The following is a 26065-nucleotide window of genomic DNA, read 5'->3' as shown; positions in this document are numbered from 1 at the left end:
ACACAGTTCGTTAGCAACTTCCTATTTAGTAATAACCATATGACGAGTTGTCGCCCTTAGTTGCATAATTCTTATCACCACTGCTCATACTTATATGGTGCAAATAATTTCTGTTTTATCCAACATATTGAAAAAAAAAAAAAAAAAAAAAAAAACGAAACCTCAAACTCTATCCTTTTTGCAAACATGGGTTTTTAAGCTCTGGCTATTCTGATCGATGCCTTGAGCATTTCCCCACTGTTGTCACCCAATGCTGTCTTCAAGGTGAACGGGTCATAATTGTACGAGCTAAGGAAATTAGCAATTAAATCAGGTTTGATATTCGAACATTTACAAACTGTAAATTTCATTCATAAGTAAAATGTATTGTATTTGTTTTCGCTATGTATACAATAAAATAATGCTTAAAATAAAAATGCTTTTAAATTTCCTTTATTCTCGTATCTTGTTCTACCACAAATGGTAACACCCACATGATTCCGGACACAACATACAAATTGGCGCTTATTTTGACATTCGAGTTTGCCAGCGTTAGGACGCATTTTTCACACACCACATGCGTGCAGTGGAGAAAGGAGTGAATAACAAACATTAATATTTTTTCACCCAACATGAAAAAAAAGAAAAACACATGCAAAACGGCTGGCAGGTAAGATTACGAAAATGGCAACATGATCCTTGAACGCAGGCAGCAGCTGGCAAAGATGATGTTTTGCCCAAAGTTGACCAACTATGACTCTTGACCATCTCAACAAACCTATCCTAGAACGAACACCAAACTCTCGATTTCATACTGGATGTAAAAAAAAAAAAGCCAAGCGTACCTACTCTCTCCGCCAGCAGGCGCAACAACCAAACCCTCACGGGCATTCATCAAGCACCATAAAAATCCACAGACCTCTCAAACCACCATGATAAAAGAAGTACTAGTTCAAGATGAGTTAAGCTGCAGCATGCACACTGAAAAACTCAACAACTGAATGTTTGATGATTCAAGCAATACACAAGAGACTCTATCACTTTGAACAATGTGCTGCAACACCAGTACACTCACTTGCGAACCTGGCACAACTGACTTCGACCATAGTGTAACAATTCACTCAACAAGTGCACTCACTTGCAGTCATCTCTTGGCTCTGCAGAACACTAAGAATGCAAACAATCGTGCAAACCCACTTACACTCGCTCATCACTTTCAACCAACCATTCAGAGACATGAACAGCATTGAATTTCGCACATTTCAACTACTGCCTATCACCCTTGTGCCAACTGCATGGTGGAATGCTTTCATCACCAGCCTAAGACTGCCCTGACTACCCAGTCTAAACAGCATAGGTAAAGTGAACATTTACCATTCATTCTTTTGGGACATCAGTCCATTATTAAAGGACACTTGAACACTATACCAGCTGAAATGGTTTTTGGACTTTCTTTTCTCTACCCGACAAGTTTTTCACTGAGGATCATTCCATACTTGCCACCACTTCCGGTTATGCAGCCCATCTGAAACTTACAATGTCAGAAGTACTGTATACACCACCTCGCACTGCTACTTCCAAGACTTCAATCTGCAAAGTTTGTTTTCATCCGTATTTACTCTTTATGAAGGACCATACTTAGTGTTTGAATGTGCCGATAAATATTTTATCGACCGCAACAGCAAATGAAACTTGGTTATGATAAATCGTGTCAAACTAGCCTTCCATGAAAACTCATCAGATTCTGCACCTAATGCAACCAGTTTTTCTGATCTAGAACCTGTCATCGCAACAGATTCTGAATCTGACTCTTCTCCTTTACCAGAACCCGCTCTTGTCATCTATCCAAGTGGTTGGTGTGTACATTGGCCTTACAAATATGCAGACCTTTACACTTCCTAATTCTTTTCGTCTTTTCTTTGTGAAAAACTTGTGCTAATTGTTCACCCCCTTTTTGTTTTAGTCTCTATCTGGAAGGGAGGTATTGTAGGAAACTGATTCAGAAAATTCTGGTATCAACACACACACACACACACACACAATCCGCTAGCAATTTCCAGTTTAATAATAACCATATGGCGAGTTAGTGGCAAAATTCTTATAACCACTGTTAATACTTATGTGGTGCAATTAATTTCCGTTTGCCCGGCACATTAAAAAAAAAAAACAAAAAAAACCCAAACCCCATCTCTTTGCAAACATGGGGTGTTAAGCTTAAGCTCTTCTGATCCATGCCTTGTTGTCACCCAATGCCTTTTCCAAGGTTAATGGGTCGTAATTGTACGAGCTGAGAGAATTAACAATTGAATCTAGCTTGATATTTGAACATTTACAAACTGCACTTCATTCATAAATAAAATGTATTGTCATATTTACAGGCTTTTCACTATCTAAAATAATACTTGAAATCAAACTGTAGTGATCATTGTTTCTAAATCTCATCTATCCTCTCACTCTGCTTCACATGATTTCTGTTAAATTCTTCACACCACATGAATATATAAAATCAAATTGTTTTGGATTAATTTCTCAAGTATTTTTTCTTTAAAAGTCACTTATTGCCCCCCCCCCTTTTCTACTGTAATTCTGAAGAGACAGGAATCATGTTAGTAGCTCTTGTGACAATTTCTGATGTGAGACCTCACGAGAACTTATCACAAATGTACCAGAGTTGAAAAATCCCAACACAACAAACATTCAGAGTAAAAACTTGCCTTTAAAGATATTACTATACTACACTTTTTGTTTGTTTTTCAAAGTCAATTGTTTCCCATATGGACTTAAGTTAATAGGGCTGTTTGAATAAGCCAATTCATTATAGATTATTGTGAAAGGAAAATGGAATATAAGATTTAAATTAATTGAAGGAAAAATATAAAACACGTCTGGAGTTTATTTGCAAACTGTTATCCTCATCTTCATAGTTGTTTCATCACGTTTTGGCCAACTATTCTACTGGCCTAAGGTGGTTAACCACGACAGGAAAGGGATGCTGAGGCTCTTAACTGTATTCTCAGTAATTACTGAATTCCATAGCTATTACCTCAACATGTTTTGACCAACTAATCCTCTGGCCTGCTTTGAGTAGGACTGAAACCGCTATCTTCAAACAATGCTCAACTAAAACCGCAGACCCACAACTCTATCCACTGCGCCAACTCGCCCGGTGAGTGCACCTCGCCCGGCCTGGGCCCTACGAGGCCTGGGTTACAAAGTTCAAGCAAAGACCATATGTGGGGGCAACCCCACATATAAGACCATTGCTCTTGTAGCAATCATTTATTGGTCAATGTAGGGGAAACCCTTCATACCAATTGTCACTATCCAGCTCCCCTAATCCCCGGGGAGCTGGCTCCCTTTTCCCCCAATCTCTCCACATTAAAAAACGGCCTTGTGCCTAATTTGCTCTGTGGGGAAGCAAATAAATACAAACTCTATCCACTGCACTGCACCCCCCCCCAAAAAAAAAGATATATATATATATATATATATATATATATAGTTGACTGTCTGAAGTTGACAGTTTTATTGCTGGAATTGAAGAAAAAGAATAAGAGTCGGTAGCCACTGCCAACAATCCTTCACACACACACATACACACACACACATTGTCCCTCTCTTTACTAAAAAAAACAAAACCAAATTCTTATCTGTGGGACCAGGTACTACAAGTTTGCATCTCAACTGACTACAACATGGTTGTCTTCAAGTCTAATGTAAACAAATACTTGCTGAGCCGTCCTCTCGAATAATCAATTCCTCTTCAGTAATCTTCTACCTATCCCACCCTTTTGTTTTTTTTTGTTTTTTTTTTCTTTATCCGTTTGCAAAGGGAAGTAGAGGCGAATATAATCCAAAGGTACAGGCAATAATGGCGAAAAAAAGATAGGGGACATAGTTTTGAAAGTTGGTTCATTATAATTTTTTTGTAGGTTTCCGACTATTTTAGATGGCTGTCTGAAACTGACGCCAGGTAGTTGGAGGTAGGTAGCGAGTAATTGTTTTTTTTTTTTTTTCCCAGCCGTGCATATATACATTCCTATCGTGAATGTTCACATAATTTTTACCATTTTTTTCTTTTTAATTTTTGTGTTTCTGCTTTTAAATAAATAATAATAATAAAAAAACATTTTTCAAGATTATATAAAACTTGTATGAACGCGAAACTTTCAGCGTACTTAATATAAGCAAGGAAAATATTAGAATCTTACATATAAAAAGTAATCTAAATAAAATATTTTTTGCATGAAAATATTAAACAAGCAATGAAAAACGAGCATTCATTTTTGATTTATTGAATCCTTGGTTTCATTTAATTATTGTGCTTAATTCTTTTTATGACTAGTTTTTACATTGTGCATACTTGTGGAAAATTTAGGATGAAAACGTTCTAGCACACGGACGTGTGTGTGTGTGTGTGTTCCACTCTCCCATATGTTAATTATTATCAAAATCTGTGAAATCACCTTTTTAAATCAATTTTATTGACTGCCTGCTCTAGTTAGTGTTATCCTCCTCCACAGTGTGCCGGGAGGAAGCTTCACATGCCTCCCCACAGTGACTTAGTCCACGATTTGTAGTCTACATTGCACTGTAGAGAATCTACTGTTAATTTTATAAGATTATCTGTAAATAATGGCTTCACTTAGTTTAAAATGCAAAAGTCAAGTATCATGGTTCAATTGTGCTTTACAAAGAAACATTCATTTCGAATGCGCTCGTCTTGTAAAAGGATCTACGGTTTATTTTTATAGGCTATGCATTTCTACTTGTGCGGCGATAAGTGTTAATGATAGTCAAAATGGAACTGGCCCTTCTGCTTGTGCAGTGATAATGGCTTGAGGTAAAGTTTAAAATGCAAAAGTCAAGTATTATGGTTCAATTGCGCTCTCAACAGAAACATTTATTTCGGATGCGCCCTTGTCTTATCAAAGAATCTACTGTTGATTTTATACGTTGGGCCCTTCTGCTTGTGCAATGATAAAACTTCTCCGATGCAGTTGTGATATTTTTTATAGTTATCTGACGCAATTTTATAGAAATCACCGCTTATCAAGGCCCAGAGGCCGCTCGAGGATAAGGGTTAATGGGTATACATAAGTCATTGTGATTATAGCATAGTAAACATAAGTAGTAGGAATTCTGTAAATTGGATTACTTAGGGGGACGGTTCAAGAACTTGTTTACGTTGGACTTGAAGACAATCAGATTGTAATCAGCTGGAAAGCAGGCAAACGAAAGAGAATTCCACAGGGGTGCAGTTCTAAGAAAGAAGCTTTGTTCATGGAATCTACGTTTAGGTTTAGGCACAGATAAAGAGAAATGATAGAGGTTTCAATCCTGGGAAAGTGTTGATAGTGGTTTTGGCTAGACGAGTGTTTTTCGTGAAAGTCTGGCGAGTGGTGGGGGGGGGGGCATAGATTGAAGCTCAGATGAGCACTAGCCATGAAAATAACGATAAAGTAGAGACAGGCTCGCAACATGTCTTCTGTGGGAAAGATGTTGCAGAGAAGAGAAAAGGGCATCCCTCACTAAGCTACGAAGTCTATTTTGAACTCTGTTCAAGACAGGATAAGCTGCTTCTAGCAGCTCCTGCCCAGATGTGGCAACAGTGCACCATCATTGGCCGTACCTGGCTTTTACATAGCCATCAGGAGTGAGATATCTGCATAGCATGAGGAGTCGAGTTTATTGTAAACAGAAAAAATATGCGATTTAAATATGCTAACATTGCTTAAAAACTAACATGGCCGATATGAAGCGTCTACAAGATGGCGGTGTTAGTTTTTTAGCAATGATATAAAATAAACATTGACTCAAGTGACTGCTCATGTAATAATATTTAACATAAAACATTTTTTAATGCCTACACAGATTTTTTTTCTCGTAATTCAATACTAGATTTAGTGACATTCCCGTATATTATTCTTGGTTGCACATTGTGTGCTGAAGAGTAATACACTTCACTAGGATAGCGTGTTAACAGAACACGACTGATCTAGAATAGTAAACCTTAAATAAAAATCTTTTTTTTTTTTTTTTTTCATATAGTTTTAGTTTCTCTGACGACCACCGATCAATGGATGCATCAGCAGAGAAAACAATTTTGAAAAAGACTATTGTTGACAAGAAAATGTAGTGCTGACCCTAACTACTCCATAAAATAAATAAAAAGGTTTGGCAAGCTGTATCCAGAAGATGCCTTTTTAGAAAGTATTTCAGTATAAATGGCCAACTCACATTTAAAGGCATAACAGATTAATCGAACATTGCTTCAAGACTAGAATGGGTGGCGGAATTTTGTTTCTAAGTGATGAAGCTCTTCAGAGTGTCTATATGGTCTAATCTAAAATATATTGTAAGAAGGGTTGATTTTATATTAAAAAAAAAAAAAAAAAAAAAGATTTTCCGAGAAAAGGAATTCATTAATCATATTATTTGGATTCATTGGGCTACTGTTTTCATCTTGAGTGAGTTTCACGTTTCAGTCGCTGTAACCTCCGACCGTCTTCAGGTGTATCTTGTTAAACTTGAATGTTTCTGTCAAACTCTGGAATTTGGACGGAATTTCGAGCAGAACCCTTTTACTTCACGTATGCTGTTCCGTCAGCCATGACTGGATAGAGGTCCTAAGTAATTCACAATTGTCGCCCATACTGAGGATTGAATCTTCAACATTCAGGAGTATATCACTTTTTACAACTGATTTTTCCAAGTACTCGGACCACTGTGCCACGGGTCCTTGTGGACAATTCTGGTACGAATTTTAGGAGCCTTAAACTTATTTCATTTCTAGTTGTAAATATTACTATTTATTACCAATTATTTCTATCTATATATATTAATGTTTTTACTTATTGTATACTAGCATTTCAGCCCGGCGTCGCCCGGGTGTTTGGAGGTGTATGTTGTACAAAAAAAAAAAAAAAAAAAAAAAATGGTCAATTTTTTAAACTTTGACCCCTATTATGACCCCTTAAAATTTATTGTTTTGGACTCAAATCAAGTTAAGTTAGATCTATGTCCAAGGAATCTATATCTAAAATTTAAAGTGTGTAGACCCCAAATTGTCGGAGTTTGGTAGAGTTCTGAAAGGTCAAATCGTTGAACTTTGACCCCCTTAACAGCTAAATTTCTGGCCGAAAACCGATCACATCGATCTTCCGAAATCTCAGTACCTTGTATATCAAATTTCGAGTCTGTAGACTTAAAATTGACAGTTATTGCATAGGGAAATGTACAGACACAGACACGTTCACTATATATATATATATATGGTTCTCATGTCATATTAAATTGTATACTAGGTCTACTTAGTAATTGGTTATTTCCCAGCATATGTGCTGCTTCTTTCAGTCGTCTTACTCTCCACCGTTCTTCTGTCTATAATCTTTATTTTTTCCTATGATGGTAGATGGTTTTTCTTTTCCTTCCAGATATGGTCAGCTATACTTGATTTTTCAAGGAATTCATAAGATACATATTAACAACTTGTGCATTGGTAGAAACGTCACCTGTTTTTATGTCTTCAGTTTTTAGTACTGGTGTTACTATATAGATCGGGCATACTGAAGATACCGTTTTCCTAATTTGGAAATGCACCAAACATTAATGCTTTTTTTTTTCTTTCCCTTTGCTAAACTCAATCATGTTTTGCAAAACTCAAAACAAAAATAATTTTCCTGTAAAAAAAATAAAATAAATAAAAACAAAACGCATACATAACTGAACCAAATGCCATTCAATATTTGAAGACAAAAAACTTGAATTCCCCCCCCCTCCCAAATGACCGGATTCAGCATTAAATAACCTGATTAGGGTTGATATGCCATAAAACAATCAAACCAAGTCATCTAGTGGCATAATCAAACAAATATTCAAATACGAATTCAAAAAAGTAATCAAATTGTTATATGCTCCTAATTCCAAATGTAAAATCACACGCAGAGGATATAAAAACACTTCCTATACATTTTTGATCCCCCGACAAAAGGAGGGTGGACCTGTAAATTCACCCTTGTTCGTTTGTCTGTCCGCACTTTTTTCTCTATAACGACGCTTTGGAATTTTTAAAAATTTTGCACAAACATTGAACATGATATGAATAAGAAAAAAAAATCCCAAAACGTACCAGGAAAACTCCGGTTACACCCATAGGGTTGCCTTTCGGGTTAAAATGACTAAAATTGATACTTTTGTGCTTATTAAAAAAAAAAATGATGCCTTGGATTTTTATAAAACTTTCTGAAAAGTTGTAACTCACTGATTTCTATATAATTTTGTTTGTCTATACTTCGCAATAACTCTTGGGTGTGCCCCAGGAGCTCTTTTAGGGCTAATAAAAACACTATTTTTGGGACTGTTTTACCATATTTGTCCAAAATTTTCTGTGTATGTCTATTTAGCAGTTTTGAATGGTGCTGAACTCAAATTTAAATATGTTAAGGCCTTGAACTTTCGGGGCTAAATGGAGTGGGGGGGACAAATTATGGACTTAGTCATTTTTTTTTTTTTTTTTTTTTTTTTTTTTTTTTGCATGGTGCAGAATTCAAATTTACATACGTTAAGGCCTGGAACTGCTGTTTGTTCATTTTCATCAGGAATTGACCTCCTCTGGGGACTGTTGTGGCTAAATGGGGGGGGGGCAAATGCTGAACTTAGTCGTTTTTTATGCTTCGTTCACTGTGCACTTATGGGGGACCATGTATGTTTCACTTGTTATAGATCGTGTCACTTGAGTGAGCACTCTCCTATAGAATCCATTACACAGCAAAAAATCGGTCAGAAGATCACGTCATGCCTAAATGTTTCATTAGAAGCTGGAAGCCTTTGGTAATAACTTATTCTGCCACATCATGTATTGCTGGCAGACGGACAAAATTCCAACTGCTGTTTTCCACTAACCTGCAGCCTCTGCAGTCCATCTTGTTGTAACGACTCATTTCATTGTTCGAGAATGCAGCTTCTCGCCCAGAGGAAGAATTAATTTGCGATGTAATCCTCTCTACCTTTATTCCTGGATGGCAGATGTATATTGATGGCCAGCTCGACCTGAACAACTATCAGGGAGGACTTAGCCGAGTGCTTCAATCCACAAGTAGGCAATCTTCAACGTGGAATCGCAAACAGTTTACCACCATGCATGAGTTACCATGATTCAGGATGTGATGCAGGACGGTGAAGAAATCTACTAAAGCTGACCAAGATGAATACTTTCCTTGATCCACTTTTAGGAGACTCTAGATGACCTGGTTGGAAGGAATACGTTGGGAGATTAAAAAATCTTAACCTCATTAGTGTATTATTTGGATTATTCCGACTATCACTCTCCTCTTTTTTGTATTTTAACATTTCAGTAAATGTAACCTTCGATTTTCTTCAAGTTCCCGTAGTATAACTAATAAAGCATTAGGTAAAACTTAAGTTTAGGTGACGCTCTTCTGGGTTCAATCCTCAATGCAGGCGATAATAAGAATACAATTGTAAATTACTGAAAAACTTATACCTAGTAATGACTGGCAGAATGAGAGCATAGTACCCCCATAGATTAATGAAAGGTTTTGTTCAGAATTCTGTGCAGACTCCCGATTTCGTTAAGATACACCTGAAGAAGGTCGGAAGTTACATCGGTCGAAACGTTGTGAGAATACCACTGAAGATGAGAACAGTAGTCCAAATAATAGAAATTGTGAATCCTTATCTAAAAAAATTCAGAAACAGTGATTGTAAGTTTCGGAATTTGAGATGAGGGTTAATAATAATTGTATTATTTAGATTACTATTCTCATCTTGGATGTTATCACATTTCGACCGATTTAACCTCTGACCTTCAGGTGCATCATGGTGAACTCTGGAATCTTTCTGTCAAACTGGAAAATTTGTACGAGTTCAGCAAGAAGCATTTGAAGGTCTGATTACATCGGTTGAAATGTAAGAATAGCATCCATGTTTGGACTACTGTCCTATCATTAGATGTTATTTTTACAACGTTTCAGCCGATGTAATGCACACTGCTTATTAGTTGAGGTGTAAAATAGTTTCCAACCATTGCTACACGTTTATAAATGATATCCATGCAAGAGCACCTATGAGATGTTCATCTTTGAGACCATTCACTTTAACTATTTTGTGTGTAAAAATATAATGAGAAATTGCGTGTACCTACCTGATGTTCTCCAGGATACCGTGAATGACACGTTTTGTTATATTAACAAGTAATTAATTAGACGATACCGTAATAATCAGATTTAGTGTTAAAAATTCTATTTAATAATTTTTAAATTGGAAAAAAAAAAAAATAGCATAGTTTAAAAGAAAGATTTGCTTACATATATATATATTTTTTAACTTATACAGAAAAACTAAAACAAATTTAGTTGCAAGGGAGACAATGCTTTATATTTGTCAATTAAAAACGAGTTATTTCTTGTACAAATTTAGATTTTTTTTTCTTATAACATGTGTCTTATCGCAATGGGAACGATTTTAGTCTGTTTAATACTCATTTCTGGAGTCATTTCATTATCTTTTTATGTATTACATATACTTTATCTTTCTTTTAGATTAATTGTCGTCGACAAACTGTAATAGACGCACGTTCTTGATTTTAACTATTTCTTACTATTCTTTACTATTTCAGATACTCGCATGTTATCCATGTTAAGTAACAAATAATGGTAACTCCCATCCCATGCACCGAGAATATATTTGCAGGAATCACAAATATTCATATTTTACCCATTTTATCTAATTTTCCTACACCTGTCACTTTTGACATTTAATGTTGATGATAGCTCTTGCCCAACAATAGCTGTCTATTCGTATTATTTGAGATCTTCTGACTACTGGTCCGATCTTGAATGTGATTTTCACAGCGTTTCTTTCGTCGATGTAGTTCGACAAGAAGGTCGGAGGTTACATCGACTGAAACGTGAAAATCACACTCAAGATGAGAACAGTAGTCCAAATAATACGAACAACCAATCCTCATCTCAAAAATTAATGACCATCTACTTAATTCGGTTATAAATTTTGGTACACGATTCATATATCTTCATATATATTTCCAAATTTTGCATAAAAGAATAAAAATGCCTTCATACAAAAAGAAACAATTTATAAAATGTAGGCAAAATCAATTTAGAAACTTCTAGGAATTTCGTTTTGTTTATATTGTATGTTGGTTAATCGTCTCTGTCATATTTGTAATTCTTAAGTGTAGACATTAGGTGATTGAATCGGATTGCATTAAACCAGAGGTCTCCAAACTATAGCCCGCAGGCCAGATCCGGCTCACCAATATTTTGATCTGGCCTGTGAACTTATGAAAAATGTAGACATGTTCAGGAAAAATTTCAAAAAACGGAAATGTGTGAAAATTTTTTTTTTTTTTTTTCTCTCAGAAAAAAAAAAAAAAGTTTTAGAGAACCAGTCTCTCACTAACAAGTAACGCTCATGAGCAAAACCGTATAAAACACGTCCAGGTCATTTATTTTGGCCCATGTAGCTGTAAAAAGTCAGCAATATATGACCTCCTATTCAAAAACTTTGTAGACCCCTGCATTAAACTATTCCACATTTTGGCAAGTTTGTTTGCTAAAAAAATATCTTGATTCTTTGGTGCATTTCATTCAATATCTTGATGACTTAGGTCATCATACCTGCTGTTAAAACGCATATTGCCAAAATACCACATTGCAAAGAGCACGATCATCTGACGCTAATATACCTCTGACTCAAGGGGAGCTCAAGAATGTTGGGTGCTGTTATCAATACTGTTGAGGCTACTTAGGGTTTTATTTTTGTTTTGTCCTTTTTCTTAAAGTACGAGAAAAATTTTCTATTTTAGCAGTAACATAAAATTATTTCTAAGTCTACTAATTTTATCCAAAATAAAATTTTTTAAAAACTTTTTGTTAAATCGCTGTTAAATTTAAAAACATGTATTCTTTATTCTAACTTGTTAAATAAATGCTGAAAATTTAAAATTAAACACTTCTGATTTTTTTTTTCTTTTAATTAAAAATACATTTGTATATCTCTAGCATTTATCTATAAAATACATTTGTATATCTCTAGCCAAGAGAACAGATTCCATTTTTATTTAATATATATACAAGTTACATACCTGTAGATGTTTATATGTACAGGATTAAACTAATTAGCCAATCATAAATTTGAAACAAATCTGCTAAGCTTAAGGGGTCCAAATGTGGGCTATACTTAATTTTAGGCAAAGTAAGCCGTTGGTGAAAATTCAGATACTTCCGATTTCTTTGAAATTTTAACAATAGATTATTCCCGAATTCCATGAATATCAATTTCTTTAGATTCCTTAAGCTTAGATCTTAAATTTGAGACATTTTCAAAAATCAAAATCATGTAATGGATTTTATTGAAAATAAGAATTCTAAGCATAAGTTTTAGTATCGTATCTTATTTTATTTTAATCTTTATAGGAGAAATAAAAACTGTAAATTGTTCAGGGTATTAATCTTACTCGTCTTGGGGCGGATAGAATATTAAATAAGTTTATTAACTCTGGGAGTGGGGTGGCAAGGAATGAGAAAAGGTGTGGAGTTTGTCTGCAATTGTTTGCAAGAGTTTGACTTGTGTCTTTTTTTTTTAATCTGACACATAAGTCGGACATTTTTCAGACAACTGTCCACCTGTGCTACTGTTTATATATATCTGTAAATGTTTTCCCACTCCCACAATTTTTTTTTTTTTTTTTTTTTTTTTTTTTTGCTAAATAAAATCCTTTTTAAACAAATTGGAGATCATTCATCTAAGTAAGATCAAACTACAGACAATGAATGTGGTATTTTGGCTAGTGTCTAGCATAGGCGAAGTCCTACAGTTTTCAACGAAATTAGATTTCTATCAACTCTCTCCATATAAAAATATAATCTGGTTTCATTTCTAAAGCAAAAGATGCACTTTATTTTTTTTCTTTTAATTGTGAATGTACCTATTTATTTAAGCAAAAACAAAATATATCAGATATTAAGAACTTAAAATATGGAAACTGTTATCGAAATTCACTAGATTTGTCATGTTGAGAAAAGGAGTTATGCACCATGTAGCACGTCTGTAGCGATCATAATTTTATGTACTATTTTTTTTTCTTTGCTGTAAATAGACAGGTGTTATTAGCCCACTAGCCAATCAAAGATCTTTGCGTAAGAACACAAAAATCGTCTAGTTATTTCTTAGAGCAACCAGGCAAATTTGATTTCCTGGTAAGTTGGAGTTAAGATGCTGTCTAGACAAAGTTTATTTCGTTAGCTTCTCCAAACCACCAACGCTATGATAAATCTGTCAAGGTGCATGACATCCTTCATAAAGAGTGGCTCAGCGTGGCCACGCTCTTAGCCATTTAAATTCCTTTTCAACAGAGCCCAAATAAAAGATATTTCTATGTAAACTTTAATGCTGTTTATTGTCTATCGACCCATCTATGGGATTAGATGAAGCTTTCCTCACAGCCCACTATAATTATGAAGATTGGATACCATTCAAAATACCATTATGAATTAGAAGTGGGTGAAGTAAGCTTAAGAAACTTCTGTCATTAAGCAAAGTATCGACTGAGGGAAGAATGTATCGAGCATGGAACTTGGCCAGTGAGAGTTGAGGATATGTGCTGCATGGAAAGAAATATGACTTAGTATTACAAGGTGATTTTTTTTTTTAACTATTTATCCACTTAAATGAGAAAAACTGCATAAAAGAAGCTCAAAATCATTGAAATGTTTCAAATACCATAAAATGTTTCAAATACCATCAATTGTTCAACAGTTATAACAATTTAAAATGCAAAAACTTGTTTTTCATTGGACAATTTTTCTAAAATAATTTTTAAAAAAAGAAAAAAAAAATGGGCCACAAAATAGAACTCATCATTTCAAGAAGTTTTGTAATTTCTCCACTATTTATTGTTGAGCCTATTTTCATGCTTATATATTTTATCCCTTATTTTTAATCAGTTTATTCTAACTGGGGATGGGGCATCCTACTAGATGCCAGACATTCACCTGCTATCTCATATATTCTACCCGAGAGATTTTAAGATTCTGACTGTCCCTTTGAATGCAATTGTTTTAATCTCTCTTGCACTTGTTTAATCGGATATATTTGCCATGTACTTTTTGAAGTTCTTTCTCATGAGTTCGGTTGTATGACCAACAAATGGCTCAAATGCACACAAAAAAAAAAACATTCAATTGGTTGAAAACACTAGAAAGATAATTTATGATGTCATAAGGAATGACGACCCATGACCCAAAGGATCGCAGTTTATCAAATATGAAACGGACACTTAGTATAGGAATTTTTTTAAGTCTGAAGAAATTTGAAAATAGTAAGTTAGCAAATCAAGAAAAGTAAAGGAGAAAGTGAGCATGAACTTTAGAGCGAAAGAGCTGGCAAGAGATGTGTTACTTTGAAAGTTAATTTCTAAAAGTCGTCCAACACATGTCAGCATGTAAAACGCCCATTAAACCAAATATATGATGATTATTGGTATTTTAATAACTCTAAAAAGGGTTGATATTTTGTAAAACCAAACCAACCAAAATTGGATTCAACAGAAAATGCAGTTGATTATGTGATGCGTGTTAAAGTTATGTTCAATCCTGTATATGGTTGCACTTAAAATAATTGTGGCCGCATTCAGGCACTCCTGGACCTGGACAGGAAAGCAGCAAAATTATAATTTGGCCATACTTCCGATCTGAAAGTGTTAAAATATTTCGAATCTTTCTGGATTCTGCTATGTTTTGTGGTTGCTAAACATAATTTTGTTCAATATATACTATTAAGATCCCCTATTAATTGGGTACAATGTTTGTTGCACGCCACTATAAATTTTAATTTAAAAAAAATTTAATACCATTTTCTAAATACTGACCATACCTGAATATGATACTAAATATACTGAAGAGCAAGGTTTTTTTTTTTTTTTTTTTTTTTTTTCACATCATAAATTATTTGTCCATTACATTATATATTGTATTTGAAATGTAAAAAAAAAATACAGTGTGGTAGTTAGAAAAGTACGAAACTGGAGGTAAATTTCCTTGCATTGATTTGCATGAAGGACATTTTGAGCAACTGAGTGTATTGTATTCATTTTTGAAAAATTTTATTCCAAGAACAAAGTTTCTTTCTTAGAACTGCACGCCTGTGGAACTGTCTTCCGTTTGTCTGCTTCCAAGCTTACTTCAACTTGTTGTCTGTAAGTCCAACATAAACAAATTCTTAATGAACCGCCCCGTTAAGTAATCCCGTCTACCAAATTTCCATTATTAACTTGATTACTGTACACTCAATAACTCTTATTCTCGAGTGGCCTCCGGGCCTTGATAGGTGGTGACTCCTATGTAAAAAGCTATTCTTTGTAAAATAAATAAATTACCGTTTTTTTTTTTTTTTTTTTTTTTTTTTAATTCCATTTTCACCCCAAACAAGGCACAGTGCTACTTTGATGTAGGGGCCTACTATCGGGGAAAAATAAGTTGCAGGGTTGCTATGTAGGGAGTTGAGCAGGCAAAATGTCTGTTCACATTACACTTGAACTTCTGCATGCAAGTACAGTTGGGGAAGCAGAAACCCGGAAGGGCAGTCTAAAGTCTAACAGTTCTGAGGATAAAACTATTAGAGTAGAAGACCTACTTACGTCTAGGGATCTGTGTAGGGTGGGATTTTGCTGCTTGTCGGGGGGGGGTATTTACGTCGACGGGGTACAAGGGCTTGTAGTTCGTATTTGAAACCTTTCCTTATTTTCTAGCGATCATCTGGTATATTAATATAGATAACTTTTGTAATAAAAAAAATAGCTACTCAATGAATGAGTTCAAAGAATCAAAAGAACGTCTGACTAAAATGTTTAACATGTAATAAGTTGAATACATATCCATTTCGGCTGTCGTCGTGTGCGTTTCAGTGTATGTTAACATGCTTATTTTGTTAATGAGTATATGTATTAACAGTATAAGTTCGGTGAGTGGTATATGCTTGCTTCACAAAGTGTACAAAAGTTTGTTTGCGTTTCTCATTGCGTTTATCAGTCGTTTGGGTTTTCATACTACGTGCAAGATTTAATCGGTGAATATCCTTACTTGGTTGAAACTACTGATTCGAGATTGTCTGCTTGACAGTCGATACATAAAACAATATTCACTGCTGCTACCACTTCGAATATTCATTTAACAATTTGTAGGTGTGAATGTCGTTGAAATAGAATTTTTGTTGGGTTCCAGTCTGAAATCTGAACATGTGAATTAAATGGATGCATCTTGAATCGATTTCTTGTTCTGTTTTTTTTTTTTTTTTTTTTTTTTTTTACTCAATAAATACTTAACTTGCCCTAAATCCACATTTTTCTCTGAAGGTTATTTTGTCACCCCATTCCTTGACAACGAAATCATTGAATTATTTAACTGTGATTCCTTTTATAATAAGAATCGATGATTAATCACTAATCCACCCACACAGATTCTCACAGATTAACACCTGTTTTATTCATTTTCGTTCTGCTGTAATTTATTAAAGTGATGTGTTATGTACAGACCGCACCTAAAGTAAACACGGGGTTGCGTCTACTAATTTATGAAAAATTAAAATCAATATATAAAAAACTGTTCATAAAATCGGTGCATAATAAATTTTTCTTGTTTTGCAAGTTTATAACTTCTATGCAAAAACTGTTTCAAAGACTTGGAATGTAATGCGTTCATACGTGTCAATTTTTTGGACAATCTATATCTGTGAAAGTGTGTGTGTGTGTGCGCACACATTTCTCTACCAAATAACTCTGACAATTTTCGGTCTAGAGACTTGAGGTTTGGGAAAATCTTAATCAGTTTTCGGCCAGAAATTTGGCTGTCAGGGAGGTCAAAGTACAATGATTTGACCTTTGAAAACTCTATCAAACTTTAGGTCTAAACACTTGAAATTTTAAATATAGGTTACTTCGACATGAATCAAAATTTCAATTGGATTTGAGCCCCAAAAATAATGGTTAAGGTCAAAGTTGAAAAAAAAAAACTTGACCTCTGCGGTCTCTACCAAATTACTCGGCCAATTTCTGGTCTAAACATTTGAAATTTTACATAAAGGGTATTCAGATATAGGGCAAACTTTTTATTCAGTTTGTATCGAAAATTTGAGCTGGCAAGGGGTCAAAGTTCACAACATTTGACCTTTGCAGTGTCTAGCAAACTATTCGGCCAACTTTGGGCCTTAACATTTTAAATTTATACAGAACGGGTAATCAGACATGCGGCAAGCGTTTTAATCAGTTTAGGGACGAAAATTTGACTGCCAGAGGTCAAAGTTTAAACCAAATTCCCCTGCCAATTTTGGGTCTAAAGACTTGAAATTTTAGATAACTTGGACATGGGTAAAACTTTGTATTTTGATTTGAGACCAAAATAATGTTAAGGGGTTAAAATTGAGGTCAAAGTTAAAAAAAAAAAAAAAAAAAAATTGACCTCTGTGATCTCTATGAAATTACTCAGACAAACTTTGGTCTAAACATTTGAAACCTTACATAGTGTATTCACACGTAGGACAAGTTATGAACAGTACATAGGGCCTGAGCAAAGCCGGGCCGAACTGCTAGTCTATATAATACTTTCAGCAGGCTCGTAACTCTAGCTTTCTTTCTTCTGTCCTTTAGTTCTCGCATTTCATGAGCGATGTTTTTGACAAAGGGGAAAAAACTGTTTTCTGGTTCAGAATCTCTGTATAACATTTAGCATTGGTTAGATTTTATCAAAGTTTTTATCACCTTATATCAAATGGCTTCATGCCTTGTCTGGAGCGATTTCCATTTACAAAAATATGCTTGTATGTAGGTCATCATCTTTAACTCACAATCTCGCGGAGATAATTCCGAATTTACCCATTTTAAAATGAATTGTTCCAAAATAAAATTGTCGGCCAGCCTATTAAAGCAGTACAATTTTAAATAAAATTTCAAAAAAATCGTATTCGTTTTGATTTGAAGAATATTCAGTTGATACTTTTTTTTTTTTTTTTTTTTTTTTATACACAGTGATCACCACTTATCAAGGCCCGGAAGCCACTCAGGGATAAGGGTTATTGCAAGTACATTACGTTAGTGCGAAGATTTGATGAAGTGTTTACTTAAGGGGGTGGTTCATTAGGAATTTGTCAGCGTTGGACTTGAACACATCCAAGTTGTAGTCCGGTGGGAAGCAGGCAGACGGAACAGAGTTCCACAGGCGTGCAGTTCTAAGTTACAGTAAAAAGATAATACTGTTTTTAAAATAAAGTAAATTGCTACAATCTATATCTATGTCAGTGAGAATGTGTGAGTGAGGATACTTCTTAACGTATATACTCAATGGATTTTTTTATCTACAGACTCTAGATTTGGTATATAGGGTATTCAGGCATGTAGAAAACTTTTTAATAGAAGTTTTCCGGAAAAACGGGCTGCTAAGGAGTCAAAATTGAAAAATTGGTATGTGGGGAGGTCATCGGATTTTTATCTGTTTGCTAACTGTTCCACGAATGCGCATGCATGAATGGTTCACATAACAGGTTGCTAAAAAAAAGTAGGTTTGAAAAACGATTTTTATTTGTCAAGCTGGCCTAATCGTTATCGTACTTGACTCTCTGTCTTTAGGTTTTAGTTTGGATCTCAGCCCAAGTTTTTTTTATACTTACAAGAAGTGATCTGTTTAAAAAAAAAAAAAAAAAAAAAAAAAAAACTTATTACCATGCATATGTCTGTTTTTATATGAATTTATGCACATTTTACGACCGGGCAACACCGGGCAGCCTGCTAGTTTTAAATAAAACTGAACCATATTCGTTTTATTTATAAAATAATTTAACTGACAATGATTATTTTTTGTGGAAGTCTTTTTTTTTTCTTTTTTTTTTTTTTTTTTTTTAATAGTATTGAACTTGGTAGCCATTTATTAATTAAAAGAACTATTATTAACGGTAAATTATATAAAGTATAGGTAGAAAGTATTCATGGAATCTCCATGAGTCCCACTAGTTGGATATACTAAATTCTAAAAAGAATGGCTTACACATTGAATTTTCGTTTTTCGCCGAGGTGAAAGAGTATATTGGCGAAGACGAGCCATTTCTTCCTTAAAAAAAAAAAAAAGTCTTGTGCTCGGCAGCTATTACCTGGAATATATGGCATAGTTATTAGTTCTAGCCAGTTAAATAAAATTCATTTGAGTATTTGTAAAAAGGAGAACCTTACATTGCGTTTATTTTATGCTAGCGGGTGAGTGGCGAGGTACTTGCAAATACGCTCAAATCTATTTTAATTCATACAGATTTCGTATTCATCATTACAGAGCCAATTCTCTATCCAATATTATATAGCACGAATTTCAAGTTTAAAAAAGATCTGAAGGCCATCAGCAAAAATCAGAACCAAAACATTTAGCGCTTCAGCTGTGTTCCCTACTATTTGAGCTATCGACATTATAACAGATATAAAATATTTAAAATTAAATCACTTCAGGTTATGAATTTTTGCATGTGCAAAAGCAATATAAAATGTCGGCAAGTTGAAACAAACATTTTGCATTTCAACTTGCCGACATATTTCTGTATGCGCTATTCATTCATCTAAACGAAGATTTTACTCGTTATAAACTCTTTGGTGCATAATTACTGTTTCGTGTTAATTTCAGTGTTATGTGACCTGTGTAGTGTAAGAGTTTATCAGTTAAATATTTTGACACATGCATACATCTACTGTTTTACTAATATGCATACAAGCAGCGGCCCTGCTGTTTTTAAGCGTCTTCAAATGGTAGAGCCATGATAATCTCAGAAAGACAAGATGGTATTTTTCCGTTGTTTTCCATTTTGACTAACTGTTAAACGTGTCCTCAGATACCAACCTGGAAATTTCTACAACTCTGCACGGTACATACAGCACCTAACTTTCCCAAATGGTCACCCATTTGGTATTGGCCAGGCTCATCATTGCTTAACTTTGGTGATCTGGCGAGAACTGGTATGTCAACGTGATTGTACCGTTATTTATATAGATTTATAACATCGTTTTTATTACTTCTGTAAACAATGGGAAAAAATCACTTTGCAGCTTTTATATGTTGATCTATTATTTTGTATATTTAAAATACAAAATTCATATGGCCATACCATCAAGGTAAACTGAGTGCGAGACGCTTTCTTAGCATTATACCCTTTCACCTTCACTAGAATACTCATCAAACTACTGATCTCACTTTTGATGTAACCTCCGAACCTTTTCAGGTGTATCTTGTCAAACTTGGAAATTTGTATGGAATTTTGAACGGAACCCTTTATTTACTTCATGGAGGTAGCATGTTCTTATTCCATCAGCCATAGAGGTCCTAAGTAATTCGCGGATGTATTTTTCGGTCGCCCACACTAAGAATTGAACCTTCAAGCCCCCCCCCCCCCCCGGGAGAATATCACTTTTACAATTGATTTTTCCAAGTACTCTAACTACTGTGCCATGGGTCCTTGCAGTCCAAATTCCCGAGTTCAACAAGATGCATCTGAAGAAGGTTGCAGGTTACATTGACCGAAATGTTGTGAAAATCACCTAAGATGAGAATAGTAGTTCGATGAATCCAAATATTACAAATAACCACTCCTCTTCAAAATTCAGAAACGTCTTTTTTTTTTTTTTTTCTTAGGCCTTTTATGAAGTTATTTAAATTTCTAACTTCAAATCTTACAAAACTAACAATAACATTCATTATTTTATTTCTGTACAGATCAAGAAGCAGCTTACTAGGATTAACACTTGTTGCCCCCCCCCCCAAAAAAAAAGGAGGAGTTTAACCTAGTATATCCCACTCCTTCGTTCTTAATTTTCTAAATAACCATGCCTTGGATTTTTAAAAAATTCTGCAAACATTAATTATTGTAAAAGTAAATTTTTACCAGAAAGGATTTTTCGGAATAACTCTGGTTGCCCCCTTTGGGGGGGGGGGGCCTTATAGGGATAAAATTTCCCTCAAATCAATCATCCGTTCGCACTTTTGTCAATAACCATACCTTGGATTTTTTTTTTTTTAATTGTGCACAAATATTAGTAATGGTGAAAGTAATTTTTTTACAGCTTGTTTTAATCGTGAGTTGCATAGATATCTGAGTGTACCTTTTTAAAGATCTTCCCCCCCCCCCACTTCTAAAATATTGGAAACCTTTTCTACTTTTCAACAAACTGTTTAACTGTCATAGTTTCTTTTCTTGTCTTTGCTTTGTTTTGCAAGATTCCAAGACAGTAATTGGCCTGATGTGAAGTCTTCAGTTTAACCCTGTGTTAGTCCCATGGGGTGTTTTGCTACCCCAATTTTACTTAAGTGCTCATAATTCTTGGCAATTTTCTTTTCCTTTTACTCTTGACTCTGTGAAGGTATAGCACATGTGGTACGACACAGTTGTATCGGTTTTCCTTGGAGGTATACGTCATTTGTCCTTCTGGAGTGTCCAGTCACCCCAGTTGACTAACATATGTATGATTTTATGATTTATATATTTTTGTATTTTTCCAATGGGAATGAAAATTTGTAGATATAAGCGCATATTATTAGGCTACGCTGTAATATTTAATATGGAATTAATGTTTTGATATTTTATTTATCATAATTTTTGATCGGATTATTTTATTTACAATTTATTACTCTTTCAGTCTTGTAAATATGAGCTTAGCTAATGTAATATCTTCATTTTTTTTTCCTTAGTTTTATAATTTATTTTATTGTATTTTATATTGATATCAACAAGATACAAGCGATTCAAACTGTTCAACAAGGAGTGTAGATATATCCTGAACTAGCAGGATAATTATATTTTACAAAAATAACACTATAAACATTTTTGTATTTGGGGTATATAAACTCCGGATTGGACTAACCACGTTTGGAACACCCAGGTAACTAATGCAGGTTTAAATGTTATTACATGTAGGAGAAGAGAAGGTACACCATTATTTCCTCATGAGCCAGTGTGTAATCAGGTCAAGAGTATCTCTGGAAAAATAGTAGGATCCTTGTACCGCTCTAGTAGATATCCCACGCCTGACCCAATTCTCTACCTAATATAAAAGCCAGGTACGGCCAACGATGGAGTACTGTTTCCTCATGTGGGCAGGAGCTGCTAGAAGCAGCTTATCCTGCCTTGAACAGAGTTCAAAATAGACTTTGTAGCTTAGTGGGGGATGCCCTTTTCACTTCCCTGCAACCTCTTTCCCACAGAAGACATATTGCGAGCCTGTCTCTGCTTTATCGTTATTTTCATGGCAAATGCTCAGCTGAGCTTCAATCTATGCCCCCCCCTCCTCGCCAAACCTTCACGAAAAACACTCGTTTAGCCAAAACCACTATCAATAATTTTCCACGCCTAGACCTAAATATAGATTTCATGAACAAAGCTTTTGTCTTAGAACTGCACGCCTGTGAAGCTCTCTTTCGATTGCCTGCTTTCCAGCTGACTACAATCTGATTGTCTTCAAGTCCAACATAAACAAGTTCTTGATGAACCGTCCCCCTAAGTAATCTAACTTACAAAAATTCCACTACTTATGTTTACTACGCTATAATCACATTGACTAATGTATACCCATTAACCCTTATCCTCGAGTGACTTCCGGGCCTTGATAAGTGGTGATTTCTGTGTGTGAAAAAAAGTCACAAGAATGTGGGTGACTGTTGAAATGGTTTGCTCTCTGTTGGCTTAGATGTATGGTTCTGTTCTGCACAGTTCCTGGAGGGCCACCCTCCCAGGCTTTACCTTCTCACCTTATTGTGGAAGACTTATGGGATTTCCTAAGTAGGTTTTACAGGCCAGGGTGCTCTTCCTATTGGATGCTGACTTCTTTCTTCAAAATCACCAGATTCGGCATTAAATAATCTGGAAAGGGTTGATATGCCGTAAAACAACCAACCAACTCTCGTTTCGGCCGATATAACCTCCCACCCAACCTTAAAGGTCATTTTGTCAAATATGGGAATCTGTACAGAATTTAAAACTGAATCTTTTATTTAATCCAAGGAGGTAGATTGTTCTTGTTCCAGCAACCATGAAATCCTAAGTAATTTTTATTACATTCTTGGTATGCCTTGTAATAAAGAAGTAAACCGCCAGAAGAGAACTGATTATTGCACAAAGAGGTCCATGTAGTCGAAATAATTAGAACTATCAATTCTTATCTAAAAATAAATTGAATATTTCGTCATGATTTACTTTTAGGGGAACTATTCCCATGCTAGAATGCCCTAATAAATCATTGCAGATAGACCTAAAAACAGCATTTAACTCTTGTGCCATTTAAACGATCTTTTCTGGTCTAGTAATGTTGCAGATTTCATATCTTCATCAAAAATATAAAACAAGAATCGGATTCTGTCCAATTCTCAGTTTTTAGTGTCACACTTCATGTGTCATGCTTCGTGTCACGCTTCATGTGTCACGTTACAAAACGTTTTCTGGACGTTCTTTGATTTTTAACTTTTCATGACCTTATGACATTATGATTGATCTAAGTCAAATTTGCAGCATTTATGACGCTGTCTTGATCTTGGTCCATCTGAATGTCACTCTGCCTAAAGCGGCCAGAAACATTTCGTTTTATTTATGTAGATACTGTGACCTCTTTATGTACCCCTTCCCCATCTTGATGCTTGTGTGTTGGAGATAATTAGTGTATTACAACCGTTTTGTGTATATTATAATATACACTAGCGGGACCTGTGGAAATTCCGCAGGGGACTCATTCATATGTGATATATAGGGCTATGACAACAGTATATTCTTTTCCTTGTTTTGATTCTTAGATATATATCCATTGATATCTTATGTTTTTATGTAGAGTGATGTGGTTCTTGGTTGATTGTGTCTGTGTCTGATATATACTCTAGTCAAAAGAATGAAAAGAATGTTATAGCTCTAGTAATATATTTATGTTGGCATTCTGTAGATGTTCAGTGTAAATGGAGAGAACATATATGCCAATTATGTTTAATACTATATATATATTAGTTATAAAACGCAAATGTTTAAAAAAAAAAAAAATAAAATAAAAAAAAAAAGCTTTGTAGGTCTCACCCTGCTTGAAAAAACAAAACAAAAGATAAAATCAAAATATGGTTAAAAAAAATTCCCAATATATTCTTTCAGTGTTCAACGCTGAGAAGAGGTGAATAGTCTAGTATCCTTCCAGGCATTATCCTTTCCTTTGGGAGAGATAATTTAGTATATATTCATTTGTCATATATACTAAAATTTTACCATCAGGGGGAAGCAATTTTTTGCCAGTATAATGTCATGGATTTAACTGCATTTTAACCATGCTTGCAAATTCTGTAACCTATATTTGTATCTCTTGCATCATTTTTATTACCTCTCGTATATAAGTTTCAATTGGTGTACGAGTACATTGATGGATTATTACTACTTAAGGGTTTCAGGAAGATTTCAGAAGAGGCATTCTAATATATAAAGAAAAGGCAGTTGGATTCTTTCAATTAAATTACTATAGAATTGAATTTAACAAATGGATATTTGATTCTACCTGGCCATTCGATTACGGAAATATTCATTCTCAGAGATCAAAATTTTGCTAGTCCAATCGATTTCATCGAGTACATAACCCGTTCTTTCAGAAACATAATTTTCCATATATTCATTTAATTGGATAATTAATAGAAATGATTATCTAATTAAATCACTGCATTTATTGCAACAGGAAAATGCAAATGGCGATGAGAATTTCATAATCACATCACACAGTACTTTGCTCAAAGATTTTCCTCTAATAAATAATAGACATTTAAAGATATAAAAACAAAACATCTCATTCGTACATTGCATAACTCCAATTAAAAATAACTTTGAATTGCCGAATGCCATGAGATAAATATTGTTTCCGGCCACTAAAATGAACAAAAGTTTGGTAATTGTACACATAAGCGAACATGCATTGAGTTGCAAAACAAATGACAATGACTAAGTTGATTAACGCAAATCAGTAAATTAATTATACAATTATTAGCACGAGTCTAATTGCAGGAGGGGGGAAAACATTACTTCGATTTGATTGGCTTCACAGAAGAAACCAAAATTGTATGTATTGTATTCTGATGAATGTTCTAATGCATTTCCTAAGTTACATGGTTATCTCCTCTTCAGTTAACACTATTTGGGCTACTTATGCACTTATTGTACCATACTGAAATAATGTTATTTGGAAAATCTTTCTTAACATGAGAAAGGTGTTTTGTACCTATTCTAACATTACTGCCTTCCGGATATGGATCAGTAGTTTCCTCATCTTGTTGCACCCACATTTCAACATCGTTTGCATTAAGTGATTTAAGAACAGTGTGGTTGGTCGGTAACCGTTTGGTTTCAAGAATTTTTTCTAGACCAGATGTATTCTGATTTTAGAGTTGCAAGCCATTGTGATAGGTTGTTTTACACTATTTTAAATATAGTAATCTGAAAAAAAAAATTAGAGTTAGTATAAATTGATTATCAATAGCTAATCTACATTAATTACATAGTATCAATATTAACATTTCTGCGCAATATCTGACTAAACCATATAAGTTTTACTGCAACTCCGCATCAAATATGCTAATACAATTTCAAAGACGAGACAGTTCAAGTTTAGAGAATCCAGGTTTAGAAGACTTCCAAATGAGAGGAAGTCCAACTTTAGAGGAAGTTCAAATTAAAGGAGCTTTACTGTACTTAAAACACGATGAGGAATACCCAACGTTGCTCGGGATCGAATAAAAATCACTGTCCTTTTTCACTATGCTCATAACACCATATTTCTTCGTTTTTACTGCCTCATCCTCTCATTTCACCGACTAATAACAAACGAAATTAATATTGTATGCATTGTTTAAATTTCAGTAAAATTGGATATACATATTTGAAATTTTTATTGGTCATTTAGAGGTAATGTCACAGATATTCGACACGTAGTCTAACAGTTGAGACTAATATCCTTGTCTTCCCAATACAATTTTGATTTAAATTTCGTAAAAATAGGATATATTTACAAAATTTAAGG

The 26065-nt window shown here is 34.5% G+C and overlaps 1 protein-coding gene across 4 annotated transcripts in view; it reads left to right on the top strand.

Annotated features, from left to right (window-relative positions):
• The window catches only part of LOC145283742 (myoferlin-like), a 425198-nt gene that overhangs the window by 18322 nt on the left and 380811 nt on the right, over nt 1-26065 (top strand). The window lies entirely within an intron of this gene.

The sequence above is a fragment of the Euprymna scolopes genome, chromosome 8, assembly GCF_053919585.1.
Source record: "Euprymna scolopes isolate OS-2025 chromosome 8, ASM5391958v1, whole genome shotgun sequence".
NCBI classification, from domain to species: Eukaryota; Metazoa; Mollusca; class Cephalopoda; order Sepiida; family Sepiolidae; genus Euprymna; species Euprymna scolopes.
The sequence above is the reverse complement of the archived record's forward strand: the minus strand, read 5'-3'. Positions and strand labels throughout refer to the sequence as shown.